At 32.4% G+C, this 27,462-nt stretch overlaps 1 protein-coding gene across 2 annotated transcripts in view; it reads left to right on the forward strand.

The window, feature by feature from the left end:
- Positions 1–27,462, forward strand: part of Sh (Potassium voltage-gated channel protein Shaker) — a 477,661-nt gene that overhangs the window by 33,592 nt on the left and 416,607 nt on the right. For both annotated transcript variants that reach the window (XR_016305202.1, XR_016305201.1), the window contains exon 2: positions 18,421–18,695. The gene's annotated coding sequence lies outside the window, so the exon portion shown is untranslated. The remainder of the gene's footprint in view (positions 1–18,420; positions 18,696–27,462) is intronic.

Consider the following 27,462-nt stretch of genomic DNA (forward strand, 5'->3'; position numbering starts at 1 on the left):
AAAAAATTGGTAATTATTGTGAACCGATATGCCTAATTAAATTTCAACATTGCTGTGTCAACTGTCAACTTAATGAAAATGTACAGCCTATAAAATATCTACAATCTAGTTAAATTACTGCACCTACTTTACTCGTCGAAGAACTAACGTTATATTATGGAATAAGTAAGAGTTCCCAAAGCATACGTATCTACCATTTTTTAAAGATTATTTACCTTATATTACGTTATACTGACATGTTATTTGCTGCCTAGCGCAAATTTATACGCGAAAGGGGTAAATAACCGAGGAAAATTAATTAAGGGTGTGCCGTAGTAGGTACCTACGGTAAGTCAAAACAATATCGTTACTACCGTCTACTGCTCCTGGTTGTACCTTTACTATAACTACGTAAATATAAAATATATATCTTCTACCTACGGCAAAATACATTTTTAGCAGTAAGTTCTAAGTTTATACTTGGCGTATAAGGAAACGCCCTCGTGATGTAAAGAGATAACCTTTGTTTTCCGCATTGCATAACACAGTTTATGTTCGCTTCTTCCGGTTATTTGCGCACTAGCTAACTATAATGATTAATCATAGAACCTAATAGAAGACTGATTTAGTGTGTATCGAAGTTAACGCGCACTTGAATTGAAATAGCACAAAACTGTTCTGCTAAAGTTAAGTGTTATAATATTATTTTATATTAATTATTATTATTGATAACGTCTAAATATTGAGTATATTGATAAAATATGCCAGTCTCCTACATACTTTGCCTATCACAACAAAATTTCAGTTTTTCGAATGTATATCACACGTTATTCTGCGATATACTCTTCCCGGCAATATTGTTTTGTTTCAGCGGGCTAGATCACTTAAGTCATTCTGCATTAAGCTAAATATAATGAGTTTTTTTTAAAGACGTTTATATAAGTTTGCAGGCGCACATATAAATAAATTAATACCAACAGTATCGAACAAAATAAAATCTATGAGTTTACTAGAGCCAACTCATTTTCGTTTTCTCTAGCTAGCCTTCGGCCACTTCTCGAATAAGAACTTCGTGATAATTACTTTAATTAGGTATCGTGCTATTTAAACATAAATATTCATTGTTCATCGGGTGAGGTGTGTTCAAGATGCACCTGCTCACCAGCTGCGTGGTGAGCCGTATCGGTAAAGGCTGGTTTGGGGAGACTCATGGACACACTGATCTCTGGATTCACATCCACCACTCATATATTTTTCCTTACCTGAACATTCTCTCCTTCCTTTAAAAGACACCCTCACAGCATCCTCAAAATGACATAGGCTCTGAGGGAAATTATTTTCTTCATGGCCTCCTGCTTGGGGTTAGTTAAAAAAAAATAAAGACAAACATTCCCGAGTTACGAATAACCTGACAAGAAGTATTTGAAAATCTCCAACAATCTTTTTCAATTGGCAAATGATTGAGCTCTTAGCCAGCCGAGGAATTTGAGCGTACGACGTGTACTACGTACATGGGATTCGACGCATTTTTTTGAACTCAGACACCGATTGGTTGATTATATTATTACAACATAAAGCTTTTTGTTTATTTTAGATGGTTAGAGTCAGCTAGTATTAAAAACCCGAAGAAAAAATATTTTTTGTCGAATTCTTTAAGCTATTCTGTAATTCTCGCAATTACAATCTTCGACTGATTTTAATAGGTTGAGGAAGACGATTTCAATATTTATAGAGTGTTAAAAAAATGACTTTTTTACCCGTTGATTGTAAACAGTTGTCGAGTTTCACGATATGTCGAGTAACATACCTCGTTAGAACGCCACTGCTACTCGGATGTGTAAGTAGATTTTCTAGAAGCCTCGTTTGCAGCATTGTACAGTGACGTTTTTTTACAAAAATAAAGCTTTCCAGGTTATTTTGTTTGTCGCTAACTTTTCACAGGAATGAACAGTTATTTTTTACTAAAAAAACTATTTAAAATTACCGCAACAGCGGGAAAAACACCAACAAAATTGTTGCAAAAGCCTTGCTTTCTAAATTTTAGACAACTGGAAAAAGCACACATACACACTGCACACCACTACTCGGAGTCTAACTAACTCCTCTCAAAGGTTCGCATTACAAAAGCTTGTAATTGGTACACTATTTATAAAAATGCAGTCAGTCAGAATTTATCGGTCAGAGCATCTCAGTGAATTATTGATAATGACCCCATCTAGACAAATAATTAATGATTCCCTATGTACTAGTTGTAGTTATTAACGATCTTCCTTGAAATAATCCGCAATAAATATATTACGTGCGCTTAGGTCATTGGCCTTACTCTTTAAACAGGTAAAATGTTTAAGAAGATTTATTGCGAACGGGCTCACTTCTTACACGAAAAGGTAACGGTTCCGAGTATCCGTCAAAGTTTAGATGGATTTAGTTTTAAAGTTTATCGGGAAATTCCCAGTGCAACTTTTAGCGGTGCTTTTATCCGACTGGCAATTATTGAGCCAGCCGGCGACAGACAATTTTTCACCACTGTCTCTGCAACTATCGACTGCAATTTGTATATTATACAATCTGTCGAGAAATTGTAGACATAAATGGAGGGGGCCGCGATCGTTAATTTTGTTGTAAATGGCTACACTAACACGTCTCAGAAGAAAAGAATAGCAACTTTAATACAGCACTAACACTAAATACTAAATTTAGTTAAAATCAAATTCAATAGTATAATTATTAAGTTCTGCAAGTATTTTTTGGGTTTTTTTTATTCTTACAGTTGTTTCGGCTTTCAAGACCATTTTCAAACAGTTGAATGATTAATTGGTTGATTTTATAAATGGTGTCATTCCTCTTCGGGGTTATGGTTGAGAGGTTGAGTGCGTTTAAATACACATTATAAATCGGAGCTGGAATCACCCTGATATATCAACGATAAAACATTTTGTTTTAAAACTTATAATATTATGACATATAATATTACATACAATCATAGACATATGAATATTAGTAGACCTGCCCTAAGTGATTAAAAGCGTATTATCCCCACTCCCCATACCGGTTCCATTGGAGCCGGCTGTGCTCGCGTATGGCCTCAAGTGAAATTTGAAAACGTGACGTCATCATTCTTGTGCGAACTATGGTCGAGGCATCATCGGTTCATTTTACGAAATAACACGGCAAAATGTTGACTTGTACTATGAAAACTTGTAAAAATAGATGTGAAAAAGAGAATAAACCCAATTGTCCTATTACATTCCATATATACCTAAGCATTATTTTACTTTATTTTAAGCATATTCACATCGTTTAATATAGATCAGTTTTAGAAACATATACTATCACATCGAGAAACGTCTGGACGCGAAACACAAAGCTGGTTGGTTGCTGGGAAGTAAATTATGAACATTTATAAAAGTGTCTTAACTAAATACTTAAACGAAATATTCGACTCTGAAAATAGAACCGATATTTTTTGCGGAATTTGGACTTCGCAAATTTGTTCATAACGTGGCGAGTAATTTGCGCTCCCATGTAAAAATGTCTATTCATTCAAAAGCAGGTTTTACTTTTAAGAAGTAAATGGTGATATTATAATGCGAGATGCCTATTTACTGTCAGATTGATTTATTGACGAATCACAGTCAGCCTTACTCCCTTCGTTCTTCAACAGTTGATTTTACCCCTCGCCATTATCTTCTCGTCTATTAATTCCTATGTCTGTGCATACAATGTTGTTTTTTTGGTAAACTTATAAGAATCCAGTTAAGATAGTTTTGAGAGTTGATCATAGATGGCGGTGCTTGTACCTACTGTTGAAAACCGAATGGTTCCGACTGAGACAAGATAGCCGATATATTCCGAGGTTAGCCGATTCATAGGTTGGGAGCTCATTTGTGTTTCTATTCCCTAGTAGAAAAACTCATAGTTTCAGTCAGATCGGACGTTTGTTTAGTAGAGATTTATTGTAATTATCTAAGATCATAGACTTCCTTTAATCTTGAACGTATCAAGCATTTATTGGAGACGCCCGTACGTATATTTAATACCAGAAGTAGTGAAAATACTTATACAGTAATCCCAGACATTACATTGTATTAGTAATTTTATCGGCAACCTTACTCGCTATTGATTTTAGTTCGATGCCAAAATTGATGGGAGAAAGATTCAGGGTCGATCACATAACAAAACCTGGCAAGAAGCACCAACTTATTAAGTAGCCATGCCCACAGTTTTATGGCAAAAGAAGGTTATATTGGATACTATTTTTCTAATGTGTATAAGTTATTGGAAACTTGTGTACTAATTTTTGTAAAAATATTATCATTTCCAACCTTTTTTTCATTATTATGACTTTTATAAAACATAAACATGTTTATACAATATATGATAGTGAATATATGTAAAGAAAATTGTATTTCTTAGTGCTCCTCACTAAGGTGACCTGTGCTGAGGCGGACTAAAGTTATTAAGTTTTTTTTATTTGTTTTCCATGTCGTTTTTAATATTTTTTTGTTCTCTTCAACCATCTCTTTCAACCAGATTTTTTTTTTGATTTATAATCATTAAACTTTTCTATTCGTTTTTTATCCGGAGAAATGATGTTGTGGAGTTTCGTAACAAATTATATGTGGTTTCTTTGTCCGAATATGGTTTCATGACCTGGATTTTTTTTATATCATTGTGATTCGATCTAGTGTGATTTAATGTAGAGGATTCAGTATTTTGAAATAGTTTAAATAGTATATTTTTAGCACTTATGAATTTTTGTTATACATTTGTTCCATCAAAAATATCGAAGGCGTTCTTATGGGTACTTTGAGTATGGTCTTTATGATTCCTTTTTTGAATTTTTTGTTTTTTATTTTATTAAATATACAAATACATTAAAATAATATACAAACGTAGATATTTTGTGGCTGAAATTATATTTTTTAACGAAACTTTTAAATTGTATTCAGGTTGTGATTATTTTCAGATTATTACACATACTACCTGACGTGTACCCATCGTTGCTCGAGGTTATCTTTACGAAATAGGCATATACCCCATTGACCTTTTCTGTAGACTTTTTTATGTTATTATTATTATATTATAAGATTATTTTAAGGTATCTCCTAAAGTTTATCTAGATATTTTTTGAAAATATTTTTTTTATGACTTGATTATAAAAAATCGACTTTTCTCTACTTGATATAAATAAAATATGCATGGATCATATATATATAAACCTTTCGGAAGAAATTCTCTAAATTATAATGAAAACTCTATTAAAATCCGTTGACTATGTACTCTTTTGACATATTAAAAGTGTAGTTGGATATTATTAATAATTAGGAATAAAAATGAGGATCTTTTCAGATACGATTGTAAAAGATCCATCACACGATCTGATTTGCAGAACCCGACGTGTTGAACCACCGACCCAATTATTATTATTCTGACATCCCGACAACGAAGTAATAATAATTCGGGTGGCGGTTTTGCTTCACACGATCCTACCAGACACCCTCCTACATGTCGGGTACTGCAAGCCTGGCCGTGAGGAGGGCCTATTATTATGGTCGTCCGGCGACATTAATACCTACTTCTCTTGAAATGACTTCCATATTTTATGCCCCGGCCTGATGTAATCAAATTAAGTTGATACCTGTGTCATAAAAAAGTGGTAAACGCATTTAATAAATTAAATATACTTTCTTTCAACTTTAGCACTGTTTATAAATAAAATTCCAGTTTCTTAAATATTTGGTAAGAAATGATTATTGAGTTTTACTATCTCCATCTGTTTTTTTAAATATGTCATGTCTTGTGTTTCCAAAGCCTTACAGATAATGATATAAATTACATTGGAAGCTGAAGATAATTGTTTGGCGATGCACTATGTCGTATAACTTTTGGAATCAGATCGTTTACAATAACACTTCTTATGTAGATAGCGATAAGATTTAAATTCCCGTTTAATACCAGCCACCTTTTTTAAATATTTAAATGTTTTACGATTTATTTTCCAATGAACTTAATTTGCCAAACTAAGCAATAGCAACATAACTCAAAAATAATTCGTAAGTAGGTGATTTTGAACTTTAAATTGCTTTTTATTCGACTGATATTTTTTTTCTGAGCTTAAAAAAAGACTTTTTTTTCAAGTGTCAAGATTGATTCTTAAATGAAATTTTCAAACAAAAAAACATATAATTTTGCATTACTTCTTAGTACTTCGCCTTCATGGTGAACGGTAAAATATGTACACAATTAATTATAGCTAGCCGTTCCAGGATTTCACTGCTTCAAATATAACACAAACATATTTTCTGGGTTCGAGTTAAGATTACTGGTCTCTCGACCGTTCCCTTGCGCCGCAGTGGGAGGGATACACTGATCTGTAGATTCCTACCCAACCCTCATAGCTTTAACCTTCCCAGAACTTCCTATAATTTCTTTCCTTTAAAAAAAAACATCCACACAGCATCCCCAAAAATGAAATAAGCCCTGAGTAAATTATTTTCCTCAGGGCCTCCTGTATGCAGGTAATGTGAAAAAAGGTGCCTACATCAGTCGTATTAATGAAGGAATTTTTGTGCTTTCCGCAAGTTTGGAAAAATAAATAATGAGTGTAAGATTCATAAAACTTGTTCAATCAGAGTCTCCGGTCGATCGAAAAACGAAGATGGAATAATCCAATTTATTATACTTGTTACAAATCTTTGACTTAAGATCTATCTAGTAGAGCCTAATATAGTGAGCTTATGTGATGTACTTACGTTATAAGTTGTCTACACTTATTTATTTATTGCCATAATTAAAATCATGAATTTTAAATATTTTACAAAAACTGTGCAGCATTTCATGCCAACGGAAAAAAATTCTGATAAAGTAAATTTTCAAAATATTTCAGTGTAATGTAAGATTTGTAGGTGTTATCAAAATAATAAATAGTAAAAAATTTCTCATTTATGTCAAATAAAAATATTTACCCATTATAGGTCGATAATACATATTTCAAAAATTCAGATGATAATACGGCAATTGTTTACATCAGTAAAAAACCAAAAAATATTGGTCATATAAATTGTAATTTTTTTTTTCTTAAATGTTCATTAAAAAATTAAATTCTATTATTTCACCTAATTTACATTATTTCACCTAATTTTATACATAATTTATACCACACTATTGATTTATAAAAAAGAAAAAAAAACAATACCTACATGGGTGCGTTTAATATTGTATGATAAGCTGTACATCTAATATAAAAGGATAACACGAAAAAATGTCAATTGTTCCACAGTTCAACTATATTATGACTTGTACAACACTATCACAATGTGGTTCCCATCACTTGCTTTTATTTATTTCTACTATTGCAAAAGTAGGTACTGATTTACAATAGTATGGGAGAAATACACAGTTTCTCATGTCTAGGATGAACGAAGTATGTATGAAGAATGAGTTAATGATTGATGTAAGTAAGTCTTAAGTCATGGTGTTTGAAAGAGTACGAAAAACTATGTGCAACATAGTTTTGAATGATGAATACTTATAAATGATGACATCCATTATACATTTAGATGGAATACACTTATTTATTCCATTTTTTTATAGTCAGTAATGACTGTTTCAAATTTATGCCTAGCGTTTTGTCTATTTAACATAATATAGTATCTACTGATATCTCTCTTTAAGGAATCAAGGGAAAACGTTGAATAAGTATCTTTGACTTGAGCAATAAATCCCTTAGCCCCCCTGTGGGTTAATCGTAAAACCTTCCGTAACACATACACGGTTTCAAATAGTACGTAATAAATCCCTTCCGACACTTAACAAGAAGGTGTTCTAATAAGATAAGCTCAATGCATACGACCGTTCAAATGGTATGGCCCTACTAACAATAATGTATGATTTAGACACCGATTTGCTCAGCCAAGCGAGACTTTGACCAATGAATGTCTCTTTCGAAATGGCGAAGTGAAAATTAGAATTTCTAACGGAAGCAAGCCATTTCTTCTACGAACCAGGCATGGAAATGTTTCCTCTTGCTAAGTATATAAACGAAGTGAAATATTTGGTGGAAACGACACAGATTTGTATTATGATGAATCGTCTTATAATTAAATAATCTTTCATTAAAAATATAAAAGTTCTTGATAGACATATTTGAATTACTTTGAAATTGTAAAAAAAATCAACGAATCATAGAAATGGCCTAAAAGTGACAGTGTTGTCAATTGAGTGATAAAGAAAACATTTCTTAAAATTTACTTTTGTCTTTTAAATAAAATAAATACTACCACGTTTTGCACGCACGATTTCGTTTTGGCGAATGAATTAATACAAATCTTGGAAGCGAAAATTAACCTATTTTCCGACATCCTATCATGCAACTTTATGAACTTTTGATTGTAATAACGCATACACACTGACGCAAACACAAGCCTATGAAAATGAATGACATTACAGCAGTTAACATTTAATGTTAATATTTATTTTTATGTTATTTCAGACTTACTATTCCAAAAAAAAAAGGTTGTCAAATATCTATTGTACATACAATGTGTATATGGGAGGTTAACTTAGTTGTTAGCGCGGTTGACTACAATCTCTTGTTCAATCCCCAGTCAAACCATTTTTTATAAGACAATTTTTTAATAGTTATGAACCAGTCCCTGGGAAGGAAGATTGAATTCTCAGTAAAAAAATCGTGTTTTTAAATACATGTGTTAATGAATTAAAGTAAAAAAAACTTTTAGTAAAGGTTGATTTTTGTTTATTTTTACTAACTATGAAACGAAAACTTTATATATGATTTGAGATTTTCAAGGCCAAAAGTACAGGGTTTTCCAATAAGAGGTGTTATTTTGAATAGCCCGCTATTTCGGTAGATGTTACTTTTGAAGCTGTCATTTTTTGACATTTGACAAGTAGAAACTACGTCATTAATAAAAATGGAACAATACACAGAAATTATTTAAATTAAAAAAAAAACAATAACTTTGTAAATATCACTTATAGGTAAATACTTAATGCCGACCGAGTTTCGCTACAACCGTAGCTTCATCAGGACATATTTAGTATTATACTGTCCTGATGAAGCTACGGTTGTAGCGAAACCCGGTCGGCATTAAGTATTTACCTATAAGTGATGTTTACAAAGTTATTGTTTAATTTTAAATTATAATGTCACATCACAAAGTAACCGCTTCATATGAAGAAATATTAAAATTCACTTGAGTGAATCAAATGCAAATCATCTTGAGTGATGAGGCCCATTTCCACCTCGGTGGCTTAGTCAACAAGCAAAGTTTTCGTATCTGGGGCTCGGAAAACCCAAGAGTTATTGTTGAAAAGCCTCTCTATCCTCAATGTGTGACTGTTTGGTGCGGTTTATGGTCCGGCAGAGTCATTGGACCTTACTTTTTTTGAAAATGAGGCTGGAGCAACAGTTCTCTTTTAGTATTACGCTATGTTGTGCTACCTCCTTCTTTAGTGAACGTTTTGGACAGCATTACAGTACATCCATCATCAGGGCAGATGTGTTAATTCTCTCTGATGATTGTTTGATTAAACAAACTCATAAATAACTCATATTTCCTGACGATGTTCACTGTAATGATTGAAACGTTGACCAACGCGGCATAAAACCCCACAATAAATCATGACAAGAAAACTTTGTGGTTTAACATCATAGTTATTTGCTCATTGGAGTGGGTCGGGATGTTGCGGGTTACAATCATGTAACAAAACATTGATATGGATTTCAAATATAGGTATGAATGTCGATTAGGGTTTAACAAAAGTCGTTCAAAATATTTTTTACATAAGGTCAAATACTACCACAGCATCGCAGGGCTAGCAGAAGGAGTCTAGAATCGCCCAAATTTGAGTCCTGAAATCGAAAAATTGTCACTGAAAGTTTGGCAACAGCCGTCGCGAGTTGCAACAAAACTTTAATCAAACACTCAAACGCGGTGGCAGCGGTAGTTCCAGGATTCTTCTATATATGGACATATATACCACTAAATTTGTTGCAATTTACGAAACCAGGGCTAAACGCGAGTAAGGTATACAACCAGTATTTCGAAATGAGTCTGGTATATTACATGGTCATTTTAAACTTCAAAACTCTTAAATGGTGCTAATTTTCAATTTTTTTTAAGACTAAAAGTCTTGTTCAATAATTTAATTTGTGGCAACATTTTAAATAAATATTTTTTATACAGCACCATTCAACCAAAATAATCAACATGTCTCGAAACCAAAGGTTGTAAATAATTATTTAAATATATATATATATATATATATATATATATATATATTAATTGATAACCGTACATTATAATATTTTTGTCTTTTGATACATATTTGTCTATTCTTAAAAATTCTTTATATTATGTATATCCTGACGCAGAAACCATTGGTTTCGAAACACGTACATTATTTTGATTAAATAGTGGTGTATCCAAAGAGATTTATTTTAACTTTTTATTAAATATAAACTTATGTTTACAAAACAAGGTTTTTATGCAAAGCAAAAAGGATAACAAATTATTATAAGCAATAATTAAAAGTCTAACGCAAATATAAATTGTAAGAACTTCCAAGAAAAATGTTCCTGAACCGCAATCAGAAGGTGCAGGTTCAATATCCGTCGTCATGATTTTTTCAATTTATGTTTGTGTTTCAGGCTTATGATTATTTTCTATTTTCATAACCCTGCAAGTTTTATTCTAAAAAAAAGTTAATACGTTTTTAAATTGTCAGCATATAAGCCGATGGCCTAGGAAGGCGTAATTTTTCTTAATGAATGAGTGATTTAGTTTTCAAAGTTGAATTTCAACATTTTTACTTGCCTTTCGATTGACAGTGTTTCATTGACGGTATTAAAAACTAAAAAAAATGTTTGAATGGATGAAAAAAGAACGATTTTAATTTAAAAATAAAAATAACGCTTTAAAATAACGGTTTGCGTTATACAAATGTCGCTGAAAGCTGGAAGCAGAATATCCAAATTATTTACAGAATTATATTCAATGATATTTACAGAATATTCGATTTAATTCTTCTTCAATAATCCTCCTGACCACCCCACCCCGATTGTGGTGTTTTGGTTAACCTCTTCTGCCTTGAGTTCAATTCATCGAAGTTGTAGAACTTTTAACCGCTTTTATTTTCACTTTTATGCACTAATAAAGGAATCGGGAATCTTTATTGTTTTATTGGTGTCCAGTGAATGAATTGGTTGCTTTTGTAAAAAATCGTATGGATAAAATTTATAAAAAATAATAAAAATAACATTTATTCTATGTTTTAAATTAAACTAAAAAGATATATGAAATTTTCTTCGCTTACAAATAAACCTTTTAAATTAAGACTCGAGATTCGATTCGACTGTTCATTCTGTGTTTTTTTCTTCTTTCATTCGAATAGCATTCTTATAAAAATAAAGTGTTCTCCTCGGAAAATTTTTTTAATAACAAAAGAATGGCAGACGTAAAAACATTGAAATTGATTTTAATTGAAGGAAGTGATAATGAAAGTAAACAAGTCATTTATTAAAATATACAGAAAGAAATATATTACTAATTAACAATTCATCATAATTTGGAACGGATCCATTGCCAATTTTAGTGAGAATAGAAGCAAATATACCGCATAGAGTCTTGGCGGCCGGGCGGAAAAAACCGACCAGTCACGAGACTGGCTTAGCATGTCATATCCTCCCACTCTTCTCGTCTTGCGACGTTTGCTATGCAAAACGCTGAGTTTCACCCCTCTAGAAGCACAAAAATCTGTTTCACGACAGCAAAAAAGTTCAAAATAAACCTTCAGTTACACCACAGCTTCTCGATAAAACTTGATTTTTATAATGGGGTCAATACTAAAATCTGGTATTGGTAAGTAAATAAATTATTATATGAATACATTCTTTCATGTATTAGCACAGCTAGTTGCCAAATCAATGACATTTTCATAGGATTTGTTCGGAGAATGTAACTTGTCAACATTAACTTAAACAGCCGTTTTCTAGAAGGCATACCAATTTTTTGTCAGCTGAAAAGACATTACATTTTACACATACATTTACATTTTACACTTTATATGTTTGCATTAATAAAATATAACAGTTTTAAGAATTTTTCAATTAGTTTGTAGTGAGTTATCTGTAAGAAAAGCAATGTATTTAAAAGCAATACCCTGTGTACTTTATTTGTTTTTTGTAACTTTTACTGTAAATAATTTAAAATTTTGAATTTTCATCATATATTCAAGCTTAAAAATAAATCAATTTTTATCCATCCATTACACAACAACACAGGCAGTTATCTCTTTAAAATGATTTTACTTACTCATTCATCAAAGTGGAACTATTTTATATTTTTTGCCCAATTTCCACCCGATCTTCCAACGTACATAGAGTGGAACGTCAGTTGAGTAAAAGAGGTTGTGTTGAATTTTTTTTTGTAAGAAAAACAAACATTTCCGGGTTACGAATAACCTAACAATATTTGAAAATCTCCTACTACCACCACAGTAAGCTGAAAATGTAGCTTGTGTTGTGATGGAGGACTTAGCCAGCCGAGGAATTGAACACACTACGCCTGGGTGGGACCCAAACGCGATGTCAACTCGGCCACCGACCGGTCAGTAGCAATAAAAATATGCTGACAGAATAAGTTCTTTTAATTAAATCAACACAGACAGAGCATGCATAAATATGAGAGAACATGTCATCTTCTAGGCAGTGTCATATTTTTATGAAGTGGTCACAATCAATGAAGATAGTTTAAAATTTTATAACATAGATTGTTTTATAACATTTTTTTGTATTTCATGTGAACACTGCATAAGGTTTTCAATTATTCCCATCCGTCTGGAGCCAGTGAAACTATGGCATATTGAGGAGAGGGAAGTGGGGAAGTACCTGGATCTGGTCACCAAGTACGGCTTAAGCCATTTCAAGTCTCGTTTCAATTCTGAATGGTAGCATTTCACCAGGGCAATACTGAAATTATCTACAGCTCTGGAAGTTACCGAAAATATACTGTAAAATATTATTTATAATCAGAAAAAGGTTAAAAAAACACCAAGTATTAATCAAATAAAATGTACACGGACCCAGTGGGATTTGAACTCACGACCACTGAAATCTTAGTAATTATTTAACTATACCCCGAAGCTGTACAAGGAGTATCTGTAACCTATACAGCTTTATTTTCTACGGAAATGAGATAAATCGGTCGGGGAGCGAAAATAATTTGAGCGATATTTCAATAGTCCATTTTGTCTAAATAAAGATTTTGTCCCAATGATATTATTGTTCCCGAATGATGCTGTAATAAGGTTGTCATAAAACATTTGTAAATCAATGCTTTTCCCTGAAATTTAATGATTTACGACTTTAAAAACTGGCTTAAATTAAACTAAACAACAAAGCATTGAATATGTTTATTTGGTTAAATCACCAAAAGCTCTTGAAATATCCGTTCTGACATAATGATTTTTTTTACTGCCTTTCCTTATACAATGTCTGGGTCATCAAAAAATGCGGATTTTAGCATCAATTAATTCATAAACTGGCTGGTTTCGAAAATTCTAAGAACAAATAGAATTTGCACTAGAAACTATTTATTTCAAATTGTTCAGTTTAAGAGCGCAAAAGCTAAAAAAAATCCGTTACAACCAGTTTTGTACAATTCAAAAGTATCTTTCAATGCTTGCGGAGTCGGACTTGGGTAACGCCCCGCCCCAGGAACCATTCCCTGCAAAACTAAGACATTTGTCATTAGGTAATCAACACATCTGGGAACTGGTCACTTTGTTTGGTGACTTAGCAAGGTGAGGTTTGTCCAGAACTTCGTGACGGATTAATCTATTTTCTAACTGAGTTGCGGGTCGGATTGGAAGAGGTCAATTGAGGTAGAACCTTTGACTTCTCCAGCCAGAATCTCCCGACAGTATCTTCCCAACACCTTGCACCGCGGTAGGAGGAATAGATTCAATCTTAGATTCCTTCCCACCCTTCATAACTTTTTTTCTTTCTAGATTTTTTCCCTTTTTTTCTTATAAAGACCCTACACACATCATGCTTAAAGATGACAAAGTCGCTGAATAAAAATATTCCTGTTTGGAGTCAATGTAATCCAACATAAAATAAAGACTGTTACCAAAAAACAAGATAACAAATTACTTAAAGATGCGAACAATCATATTAAACACCGTTTCTTATTTTCTATACGAAAAATTCCAATTATAACCAAAAAAATACTTTATATAATTTGCCCTGAAATATAAATAGCGTACCGGGCTGGCCTCGAAAAGTTGACTCGCATATCTACAAATACGATAGATAGGAAAGGGAGATTGGGAATCCTGAGGTTGAATAAAGATTGGTGAAAAGAAAACCTCTTGATAGTTCGGCCTTGGAGAAATGTAAAGCACTCGTAACCACTTAATATATTCAAAAAGTTTCCGCGAGGCTAACAACGCGCGGGATGGTCAATGGAGTCAGTTCTAGGCTATCGTATATTTTAAGTAAACACAACCTTATGGAGATAAACACCTTAGCATGCAATATTTTATTAGCTATCACGTTAGTCAGAGAGGGAAAAGTAAAAGGAATCAAGGTTTTAGGTCATAAAACTAGTTTTCTTTCGTTTTCAAACAATTCCAGCTGATTAGCATCAGAATTTGGTCTTGTTGTTATTTTTAGACTTTTCTTGATAGCATATATTTTTTTAAGGCTGTACCAAATCGATTGCAACAAAAAAATATTATTTTCAGTTTCATTAACTTAAAAATTTGATATGTTTTAGATCATCGCATCAAAGCTACAACAACATTAAGACTACAACATTAGCACAAATAGCAAAAAATAAGTTAGCGGAATTAAGATTTTTCTTACACTTTCCTTAATGCAATTGAATTGATAGTTATTAAAATATTACAAAGTGCATTGTTTCTCCAGGCTATTTTAAAATTTATTGTACAAAGATTAAAAACTTTTTACATTTTCCATCACAAGAGGTACTGGTCTCTTGGCAATGAAAGCTTTGGGCAAGCATTTTATTGGCAATGTAAGAATTTTGCTTTATTGTTTACCAACCTCTACATGTCTGTAAATAATAATGGTTTTCAATCGCCTTCCAGTCCTATTGTAGTTTTTCCCTTACTACAGAGATCGAAATATTTCATGAAATTACCTTGAAAGCAACCGCAAGAAGAGAAATTAAGATAAAGCCTTTCAACAAGGTCCTGAAATAAAATGAAAAAGGGTAAATCCTTTTACAAAAAGAGAATAAAGGCCTAGTTATGTTTTACGTTTCGATTGATAAAGCGCGTTACGCCGAAAGATTCTGAAAGTAGATTTCTCTGTGCGTAGGCATCGTATTCCTGTTTCAATACAGTTGTAAAAACTATGTATATATGTCAAATAGGGTGACCGGATAACTCATCAAAATGATAATTCATCACATCTTTAAAAAGGTATATAAAGTCATGGAAAGTGATGAAACAAAAACTTTATTAACTGGGTTTAGTAGGTTAGGTGAGGTGTAAATTTCATCGTTTCTAATGACTTTATAGCACTTTTTAAAAGTGTGTTGAATTGTCACTGTGTTGAGTTATCATGGAACCGTATAGGTACAATACATCGTTATTTATCAGTAATTTATAGTATTATAGGTAAATGAATTACGTTCTGTAGTAAATAAGTGTAGTGAGAAAGTAAAAAATAATTATTTTAAATGATTGGTAAATGGGACATTTGTAAATGGTGTACTAGAGGATACAACTTATAAGGTATCTAAAATAATTAAATAAGTAATAAAACATAATATTACGTATAGATTTGGAAAAGAAATTGCCATTAATGGAAAATGAATCAGATATAAGTTATTTTAAAGATCAATTTCCGTGGAAACAGTTTAATAAAAAAGATTCTCTTAAACATATTTTTCACAGTATTCAATGTTTGAATTTTGTCATTAATGATCATTTTTTCCTGTAATCGATTGAAAAACGTCCTTCGTTGGCAGTGTAATAATTTTTGTACAAACGAAGTATTTAATTTTGGGCATGAAAAAATATATTTAAGTTTTCCATTTAACAATATGTCAGCTTTGGTCTTTATGAAGTTATATTGAATTCCCTTAGCGTTTCCATAATGCTTACGCCTCGTGGACTTGACGATTATCCATTATCTTATTCAGAAACCTTGATACATGGATTATTTTATGGATAAACATGGATGAGGCTACGGTAAGCTTGAAACGACCAAGGGAATAACCGTGAAATCCAAACGAAGTTACGAAGAATTGAAGAAAATGTCGATTTAAAAAAATACGCTGTAGTTCTGTCACCAGAAATGACTCTCCCATTTTCCAAATCTCTTTAAAAATAACTTCTGGAAAACATTTTAGCCATTTCAAAAATAATACATGAAGAAGGCATAATTTTCCCCCCATATGTATATGAGTATTAAACAATGTATGCTTTGAATAGGTTGTCTTGTTTGTTTTAAATCTAATGCTCCCTCAGCATTGTTTCCGAATACTATACAAGTATATAAAAATACCAAATTACTTAACATCAAGAGGTAACTTTAAAAAATATCACATTATTTCAACACAGAAGTTAAGAGCAGCTTGTACTGTTTTATTTGTTTGTGTTATGATCTCGCAGCAAAAAATTAATCATAAAAATTGGGATGTTTTGATTCATTTCACCAAGAATAATTTTAAAGTTTTGAGGAAAAGATAGAAAACAAAAGAGTATTACGGAAAGACTATGGGAATTCAATTTTACTTCATGAGGAACTTCACGTTGCTTCACAAACATTGTATCTATGGTAGATAGAACTAAGTTGCCCGAATAATTGCTAATGAAATCTTGTTGTACTTAAACCAAAAATAAAGTTTTTTTAAACAAAACTAAGTTGATCTTAAATAGAAAAATTTGTTCGGGATTCAAAAATTGCAAAATGGCCCATAGAACCTTGGTGTTACAAGGAAACGATGTCTCTTAAAAATACAGCGTGACGAGAGTAATCTCTTGCGTTTCACTATAAATGCTAAAAAGTTTTAGATCAGAGAGTCTTACTGTCATGTTTATATATTTTATTAAAAATATAGTGATCGAAAATCTGATGACAATGAGAGCTCGTGGGCTCGTGATCGCGCACAAAGGAAATACCAAAGCAGCGACAACTAGTAGTACACGGCGAGCCATTTAACATGTACATATAGCACGTCCATATAGTTACATATGTATTTGTAGATATTATAGTTTGTACATTATACAATGTGCGTACTAGGAAGAGACATACGTCTTTGAAAGTTTGCGGAGTTGAGAGGGGCTTGATTTAACGATTACTGCAACATTTTTACAAGGCGACCCCACACCGCCATTAGGAGGCGCCGCAGAGTCTGGGCCCGGGTTGGCACTCATTCAAAATTCCTAGGGATACACCGCTTTGTTTAATTCGCTATCGACCAATCTGCGGGAACAATGTTCGATCCCAAAATTATTTACCGAAATTCCAACACTTTAAATTTGCTAGTTCCGGGGAGTGCGTGAAGTTGTCACAATTGCAATAATAATTGAACACAATGATGAACCGTAGAGCGACCCGTTGTCACATTGGTAAAGGTCCACCGTGCATTAAAAATCAACATAGTTCGGTCCCGGAAATAATCCGGTGGGGTGCTGTGGGGTATTTTCACGCTTGGCTACAATATAATTAAATGAAACAGAGTGAAACGCACGAAAAACGCTGATATGAAATATTAATATTATAAACAGAAATAAAATAATTTTTATAATAATAAAGTAAATTTCCGGTGAAAGCTGGTTCACTTTGTTATTTGTATGTTCCTAACGCTAATTTTACGAAATAATCCAAGTCAATTAAAATAATTGAATATCTTTGATGAAAATTTGATTTGGCGCTTTCACTCTTTTTAGCTCATCCATAACCACTAAGGGGGATTAATTTGTAATTTACAGTACAAGTTCCGTATCACAATAGATTACAAATAATATTTTTGGGTGTTTCAAAATGTTGTTTTGTTAATTTGTTACTTTAAAAGCTCTGCAAAGGAGAGAAGGAGTTACGGATTGTAAAACTTTTAATATCCGTAACCTCTTTGAACTATCCTATTAAAGAAACGATACATGGTTTATTTCACATAACAATAATAATTCATTTACTTAAAAATACGTGGCACAAAAAAGAGTGTTGTAATTCAAGCAAAACGACTAGAAAAAAATGTTCATAATTTTTTTTTTTAATTTAATTAAAATCAAATTAAATAATATAATTATTAAGTTCTTGCAAGTATTTTTGTTTTTTTTTTTCTTACTGCTACAGTTTTTTCTTTAATTAAACACAAAAACAGTAAATATATTCATAAAACCCAATGATCGTAAATTTAAACAACTTTTCGTTTGCAGAGAAGTACAATAATGAGAAACTAAATTTTCAATTTTCACCGATAAAATGATTGTGTCAAAGTTTATTTATGTAAAGTTCAAATGTTCAATGTTTGAAAATGCAGAAGTTCCTTTTTATATTCAAACCGTCGAAATATTGTGTTTGCTGAGCGAAACGACGAACTAAAGCGGAGAAATGGCGACAGGAGATTGATACACTACATGGATTAATCAAGCCAAACTGTGACCGTGAAAACATCCTGATGCAAAATGCAGATGATTCTAGTGGCTGGAGGGTGAGTTATATTCATTTTATTAAGTTTATTTTTAGTACTTGCTATGCTCCTTAAAGTATTTTATCACTTTGTGGACGTGATGAATTGAGCTTTTCTATTGTTTGTGTATTTTTTCACCGGTAAACGATGGTAAGAGTAATAATGAAAGAGAACTGCATTTTGTAACTGAGCAATGAAAGGCTGGAGGAGGTAAGAAATGGGTTAGAAAATAGATAGAATCTTAAATAAATGATAGTTTGAAAGTATCTGGCTATTCAGTTCTAGACCATAAACTCAAACCACAATTTGGAAACCCATTTTAGGAAAGTTTACCTTTCAGAAATGTAGTTTCTGAAAAGGGTGATACTAGATAATGATACTAGGTGATCAGTTACGATGTGTACCTGTAAATAATTAAAATAATTTAGTTCCACAGGTTTTTATGTTGGGGATTTTTTTAACGTGGCAAAACAAAGGAGTATAATAATCAAGTACCGCTTATGTTTGCCGCATAAAACTGGGAGACGCGGTGAACGCGTGCCCAGCATCCGCATACGGTTGATATTTGCCGCATAAGAACGAGCCGTGGGTATAACCTGCAACTATTTATTTTTCTCTTTTGGCACGACATCCTGATTTTTTCACCCACCGTACATGTTTAGTTCTGAGTAGCTTCAACCCTCAATTTGCCTTCATAAATATTCGGAGCTATTATTTTATATTACATTTTAAGTAAAGTTTTTTTATGGAGAGGTATAGTATAATATTTAGTATTTTTGTGACGTCTTTTACAATTACGTAATTAACAAAATAATGAAGAGACGATATGTATTTATTTTATTTTCTATATGTATGGATATACATGGAGATACTTACAGAGTTGAATAACGTTATCAATTTTGATAAATCCATAGAATATCCATACAGACACTTTTTATCGCATTGCAGTTCTGCCTCAATACTAAAAATGGGAAAACAATTCCTTACGACTTTTGTTCGGCCGACTTCGTTTGTTTCCTTAGTTTTTGCGTCAAAGTCACATACATAATAAATTTCATTTAAATAGCATTAGATGGTGGGTTTGTTACCATATCATTTAGTTTTACTTTATATATGCACCGCATTCTCATATTTCTCTTGTACACTTTAAGTGTAAAAGTAAAAATATTTGCTGTTTTTGAAGATAACATCTTTAGATTTATTTATGATATATTAATTTCTCTCGATAGAAAAAAAAATCACAGTATGCTATGAAAATTATTAAAAACACATTTCGTTCTCTTATTTAACATGTTATAGGTATAAAAAAATCACAGTCTAGTAGTCGAGAGATTATTGCTCTATTTTAAGCGAGTCGTTGTTTTATTAAATGTTTTCACATTTTTTGCTAATTTATTAACATTCGTATTTACATATCTCCCTTTCAAACCATCTTCTTCTACTGGACGTTCGCTATGAAGCCTTTATCAACAAATTAAAATAATGAAAAATAAAGCAATGCGAATAATACTTAAGCGCAACATACAGGGGGTATCGGCACGTACCCGACAAACTTTAACCAGCTATTACTTAGCACATTTTGAGTAAAAAATGTTATGGGCACTTTGCTGTCCGGTAACGTTTTTTTTAATAAAAAATTAACTATTCATATTTTCACCACATGTCACCACTGTTTTATTCCTTTTTAAAGTTTGAATACCCATCTGACAATATTTTATTCGAATTCCGTTGAATAATGTACGTGTTTACCTATATTGGCGCACTTTTACAATCACAACGAAATGGCACGGCACCATTCGTCTCATTTTTAACTATTGTTATTTAGTGTGTGCGAAAGAACGAAGACGCTTTTTGACATATTTGCTTGTAACAGCTGTTGAACACGAAAATCAATGCCAATGACAGTGATGTAGTGTGGAAATTTTTAATTTTTTTGTTTTTAATTGAAAAAAGTGCCCATAACATTTTTTACTCCAAATGTGCTAAGGAATAGCTAGTTAAAGTTTGTCGGGTTAGTGCCGAAACACCCTGTATACACACGGATAATAGACATGTTTAAATTCGAATAATACTCAAGCGCAATATATACACACGGATAAGAGACATGTTAAAATGCGAATAATACTCAAGCGCAACATATACACGCGGATAAGAGACATGTTAAATGAGCTAAATTTTATGACGCTAAATTAAACTATATATTTTAATGTACTTATTTTTAAAAATAAAATTAAAAAGGGATGATGTCTAAGGAGCTGAATAGAAAAATAAATTACAACCACGAGATACACGGACATGGGACGAGATTATTGCAAAGAAGGCAAGGAAATAAATTACAAATGCAAGGAAAATCAGATTGCCAACAAGAAAAAAATCAAGCACCCTGAAATTCCTCATGTACCAGGCCGTCCAACAGTATAACAAAATCCCGAAGGAAGTTACTGAGATTTAGAAGATAAATTTAAAGAGGAATTGAGAAAACACATTTTCTTCAATATAAAGTTTTTTTGTGACATATGATATGTACTCACATTTAAATATTTAAAGATCCATTATTTGCCAATTACTGTAATTTTTCACATTTTTCTAAAACTATTATCACACACGTCAATGTGAGCTAACTTAATAATAATTAAAATTAAAATAAAATAATGCATCGGTTTTCTAAATACTAATACCATGAAGGAACATGGATTCGCCATGAATGCGAGCAATCTCCTGAAGTCAATGATCTCATTGTGATGGTCAAGTGCACTTTAATTAAGATTATGAAACTTTTCTGTAAGTCTAAAAATATGAAGCTGAATTGTTCATTCTTACGTTTTTGCATTTTTTTATTATGTTTGAACATTGTTTTAAATTAACTGAAAATTCACTGGTCATTATGATTGTTGGATTTTTAAAACTGAAAGAATTTATTAAAATAATATTTGCATCTGGATCTGCCTGTCAAAAAAAATTACCTTTCGACAGTGACATTATAAAAATAAAATATACGTAATATTTGTACTGTACCGGACAGCAGGTCGATGTACCTACATAATTATTAAAACAATTAAGGAAATGAATATTTACTGTTATTACGCATTTAACGACGCCGAATCCCTTTTGAAGCTTATCACCGGACACGTATCATGTATCAAATGGGATTTAACCGTAGTAATTAAAATTTGGTTATTTTTCTTGGTTCCTTAATGCTCTCATGCATCCTGTTTAGAGATAAGTAATATAATTGCTGTACATTAACACGTGTTGGATTTAAACTCAATAAATATGCAAACAACTGGCACAACCAGTCAGTTGTCCGACGACATTCGCAAGTTGTGTTTCTTTGAAAATCCTTACCTAAGGTACCCCCGAGAGGAAACCGGCATTTACAGTCGATGTTACTGGCGTAGGTGTCCAGTACACGTACTAATAGAACAAAATATGTAGAACCGCTTATGAAAAGGATAGTCTTTCATAAGTGTTTTCCCAAAATAGTTACATACCTATGTGCAGATAAATATTTTAATATAGGCATCTTTCATACAAAAAATACACATTATGAATAAATAAATATTTATATTATTTTGGAACCTAGTTGATCGCTTTTCTGATATGCTAAGTTGTTCCAATAAATGGTTAAGTTTTTTAATTAAAAGTACGTTGAACTTAAATCACGTTACGCACTACGCAAAAATATATCACATCACTAACCAACCTACTCAAATTAGTTTATTTAATAATGGATCCATTGTGAAGAGGTAGAAGAGACTTTAGAGGAAATCAATAGAAGAAAATAGTCTACAAATAAATCTTTTTAATTTTCTTTGAAGCAAGGTTCTTTCTTGGAAAACATCCAAAAAATATGGTTGCGCCAAAAGAAAATTGTTTCCTTTCCAAGTGTATTTAAACTAGGGTAAACCAGGACGCCTATCCAGCTTAAGTTTGGTCGTCCAACACCTCGATCAAACCACGTTAAAATGCGTTTTGTCGTTCAACACTTTTGGTGTGACTTGATGCAAGTTAATCATAACTTTTTATCTCCAAAAATCATTGAAAAGTAATTAAATAAACAAAACTCTTTTATATTAATAAATACAAAATACAAGAAATAAAAACACATCTATTAGAAACATTAGATCTCGGTATCAAAATCATATCCAACAAGCAACTACAATACAACAATTGGAGGAAATATTCCTATATTCTATGTTATTGTACTCTTCAACAAAATGCCTCTCCCATTCAAAACTCACAATAACATTTTAACATTTAAATCTCAAATAAAAAGCTGGATACAAAACATAGGGAGATCAGAAATAGATAATATACTGACATCAAATAGAGACTGAAACCGAAACACTCAACTAAACAAACAAACACCTTCTAATATATTTATAATTATTTCAGAAAAAAACACTATTCAATATATTTATAATTACTTTACATTATCCGTACTACTAAATGCCATATGTAAATAAATTCCTTAGCACGGGAGATCCTAGTGAGTTCCATTTGTTACGGAAAAAGAGATAATAAAACACTTATTATTATTAATTTGCCCATATCTTCTGCCTGGGTTAGGTTTAGAGCTTTGAAAATAATCAAAAAAACTGTTGAAAATTAAACTTTTATATTCGAAATGTTTCTAAGAAATTGGATTTAAATCTACTAGTAGAATAATATCGATTGTATGTATGACTGTATTCAAAATGTGGATATCCGAAAAATGCTTGCAAGACTGATGGAAGCGAAATTGACGAAATTAAGAAAAGAATGCCTAAATTATTTGGGCATGCAGAGCTGATGAACGATGAAAGGAGTGTTAGGAGATAATAATGACGGTAGACGGTAGGTGTTGGTAGAAGATGCCGGGGACGTTCTAAGAATACATGGCGTGATCAACTGAATTAAATACTCGCGTTGATACATTTTCATTTCTCAACAATAAATGTAATTTCCACTTTAAAATCACAACTAATTTACCAGAAATCATTACCTTTAAATTTTTACTCCGCACCATTAAAAACTTCGAGCAAGGCCGGGTACACATCAGCAAGTAATTGATCAAACCCAATGGTAAATATTTGCATTTCTTAAAGACACCCTTGATTGTACAGGATGCAGCAAAGTAGACAGTGCAGTTTTGAAGGGTTGGTATATCCTCTGTGGCGGGTGTAGAATTCTGGGTGGGGTCTCACTGTGTAGGGAGGGTCGTGCTGTTTTCAGTTGTTATCATGGTTTGGTCCGGACAACACCGGAGTTTCACCGTCCGCACATTTATTGAAAATTACCGATCATTCGTCGCCACCCAGCGGGCCTTCCGGCTGCACTTCAATCTTGCATGACGCGATACCGTTCTTCACAGTAATTTAATCGCGAGTTGGGTTCGCACATTCAAAGAAACTGGTTCAAGCCTAAGATTTGGGGGTTTAAGAAGACCCAAAACGGTAAGAACACCCGAAAATTTAACGAGAGTCAGAGAAACTATAGAACGGTCACCTAGGCGCTCTGCCAGGAAGCATGCAATTGCACTGGGCATTGCTGACCGCTCACTAAGGAGGATTTTACTTCAAGACTTATTATTTTACCATTAAAGATTATGATTGTCCAAGATTTGAAGTTTCCTGACTATTGAAAAACATGAATCGCTCCCAAGAAATGTCTATGTCCATCTCTGTGGAGCGGTGAATAAACAGATTTTTGGTACTGGGTTGAAAATAGCTCAATGAAACTTAACAATAGACCTCTTCACTCCCTAAAAGTAACCATGTGGTGTGCTATTTACAAATTCGGGGTGATTAAGTCTTATTTTTGGGCTACAGGAGAGTGGACCAACCGTGACCGTCAACGCTCAAAGTTATGTTTGAGAAATTTTTAAATTTGTTAATTTGTTGAAAGCGGCCGAAAACTTCAGAAATCGCTATCATCAATGTATCGCTGCTGAGGATCATCTTTCTGGTGCCATCTTCAGAACTTCATGCATAAAACGGCTAGATGTACAGAATAAAATAAAATAATTCACATTTCTTTTTAAGTTGCGCCCTTTTTTAATAGCCCTTCAAAACTGCATTGTCTGTTTTGCTGCACACTGTATTTATGTCCAAATTTTTCAAAAAGTGTGCTATTCGTACGTTAGCCCGTTTGTGTCCTACACTGACGGTCGATCGGTTTAACAGACGTGTTGGATGAGAACATAAATCATAATTGTGTAAATTCTTATGTGTACGGAAGGTATGTGTCGTTGGATTCCCGCAACAGAGAATTGGCTACAAAGCCGCATTTGCCTACGTAGCTTGCAGCGCTACCGGCAAAATCGTTATTTTACATATTATAATTATTTTAATTTATTGATCACCTCCAGCAAAATAAAATTAACTATCTATTGAATTGATCTGATTATTATATCGCAAAACTTGAGTTGTTTCAAAGAATTTGAATATTTCGTCGAATTCCAATGTTAGTTTTCATGTTCTGTTATTATTTCAGATCATAATGATGTGATGAAAGCAGTTAAAATTTCACAAAAATGCGTTATGTAAATTATCCAAGTGTTATAATTAGTATTCTAATATTACTTAACGTAGGGCCGTCTAAGTAGATGTAGGTTAAATTATATGGAGTTTACATCTGCCGAAAATAATGACAACATTACTTTTACCCACATTCTTGTGAGGCTGGTATCATTGTAAACCTGCGCGCGATACCTCTGTTTTGTTAAAATAAAAACTAAATTGGAAATATCCGAATTCTCATTATTGCACACCGAGAGTAATCACGCAACCTTAGATTCTGCGGATTGGAGAACCACAAAATCATTCAACCAACAACCCATTAAAATTGGCGATAATCACAATCCTCCAAATAGGTAAAGAAGGTTTTGCAATCATGACAATCGTGAATAGTGAAGCATTTAGGTCAACTCTGCATCCGTATGCAATTTGTTAAAAAAATATGATGGTAGATAAAACAAAGAAGATTGTTTTTAAAATGTGCAACTGTGCTAGAGGTACAATGAATATACTCAAAGTAATTTATTAACATTAGATTTTTTATGGTTAAATTATTAGTTTACTATGTTATTATTGGCTACAAGAACCTCTCACACAATACCCAACAATATTAATAATACCTCCAACTTCTCACCTACATTCTGATGGCAGCATGCTACACTAGCGCCTCCCAGCGGCGTGAGATGTTCGCCTTGGTTTTCTCATATACAATTTAGTAGATTTTATGTGAAATATTAATATTTTTTTAATTAGGGAACCCACGTACAACCTCACTGCTTTTTTAATAATACATAATAAATGTTATAGTGGCTATTGATTCTATCCTCGGTGGTTTTGAAAGGTAATAAAATACTTATTAATAAATATTTTATTTGTAAGGATTTAACGATTGTAATTTTTTTAAGCAACTAACCTGTCAACGTTTTTTTGGCATCTTGAAAATCATCTAAGTGTTTTTGTCAGAACCTACTTTGTGAGATATTTTTTTTATCCACGAATTAGAAAGCGCAAAACACCGCCACCTGGTATTAAATAAATTGAATTTACCGCATTGAATGGAATTTCATCATCAATATGATACACTTGCGTCTCTAGCGGCCAGCGTTGTTGAAAAATCCAATATTTTATAATTAATATTACAGGGTATTTGCTCTTACTTATTTAACGAATTAAGATATATTTATACAGTAGCTAAATCATTATTAATTCTGGAGTGAATCCGGCATGTTACAAACGTCTGATACAAGAACCATTAACGTGGTTAAATTACAAAGAAAATTAAATTAATTTTCATAAAGGTATACTGTGTCTGAGTACCGGAGTACCTACTGAAGAAATTCATGTGGGAATTAAGTTAAATCTGACGGGAAAACTGAACCGACGATAATATTATAATTCGAACAGAAGGATTTTCACTGATTTAAATTCTGGTACTAACCATCATATAATATATTCCTTATTCTCCAGAATACTTATGGAGGGAAATAATTCTACAGTCAGGGACAGTTAAGTCATGAATAATGAATATAAACTGTATTAAGGCGATGCACTAAGTCGTGTAAAATTTTAAATTGAGCCGCTATCAATAACAACCCTTACGTAGATAGCGATAAGGTTTAAATTCCCGCTTAACACCATCCGCCTGTTTTGATTTATGCAAGAAAAAAACATGGCCAAAAAGTGCATTTTATTTTATTTTGAGGATGTTCAGGCATAAATATTTATTTTTTTTCGATCATTTTATAAATAACTTAATTTGCCACATTATACAATAAAATCGTAAGTAGGAGATTTTGAACTTTAAAGCAGTTTTCATAAGCCTTTAAATTATTTTTTGCTGGGTTTATAAAAAGACTTATCAAAAAAATACTTGATAATTTTAAAGGCTAAAATGTATTCTACTCGCAGTATTTAATTAAAGAATCTGAAACATTTCTAGGCGACCAAATTTTCAAACCAAAAACACAAGATTTTGCATTACTACGAATGGCATCGTCTTAAAATATAATTTTTACTATTTATCAGTAAAAGCCCCTAAAAAGGTCGTTAATAAAGTAATTAATAATATGTGTATATAATTAGTAATTAATATGTACAATAGTGTTGAATTTGCGTTAGTTACTTTCTCAAGAAGTACAGTAACATCCAGTTTAACGTCACCAGGTTTCTCAATCATCATTAACTGGGCACTAGTAACCACCGTTTTTGGGCAGTGGATGTGAAAGATTTCGTTGAATGGCCTGTTAATTGATATACATTGGCCGCGAGAGCGTTCACTTTCTAATGAAAAT

The sequence above is a fragment of the Hesperophylax consimilis genome, chromosome 31, assembly GCF_061612785.1.
Source record: "Hesperophylax consimilis isolate HC1 chromosome 31, BYU_Hcon_1.0, whole genome shotgun sequence".
In the NCBI taxonomy this organism is placed as follows: domain Eukaryota; kingdom Metazoa; phylum Arthropoda; class Insecta; order Trichoptera; family Limnephilidae; genus Hesperophylax; species Hesperophylax consimilis.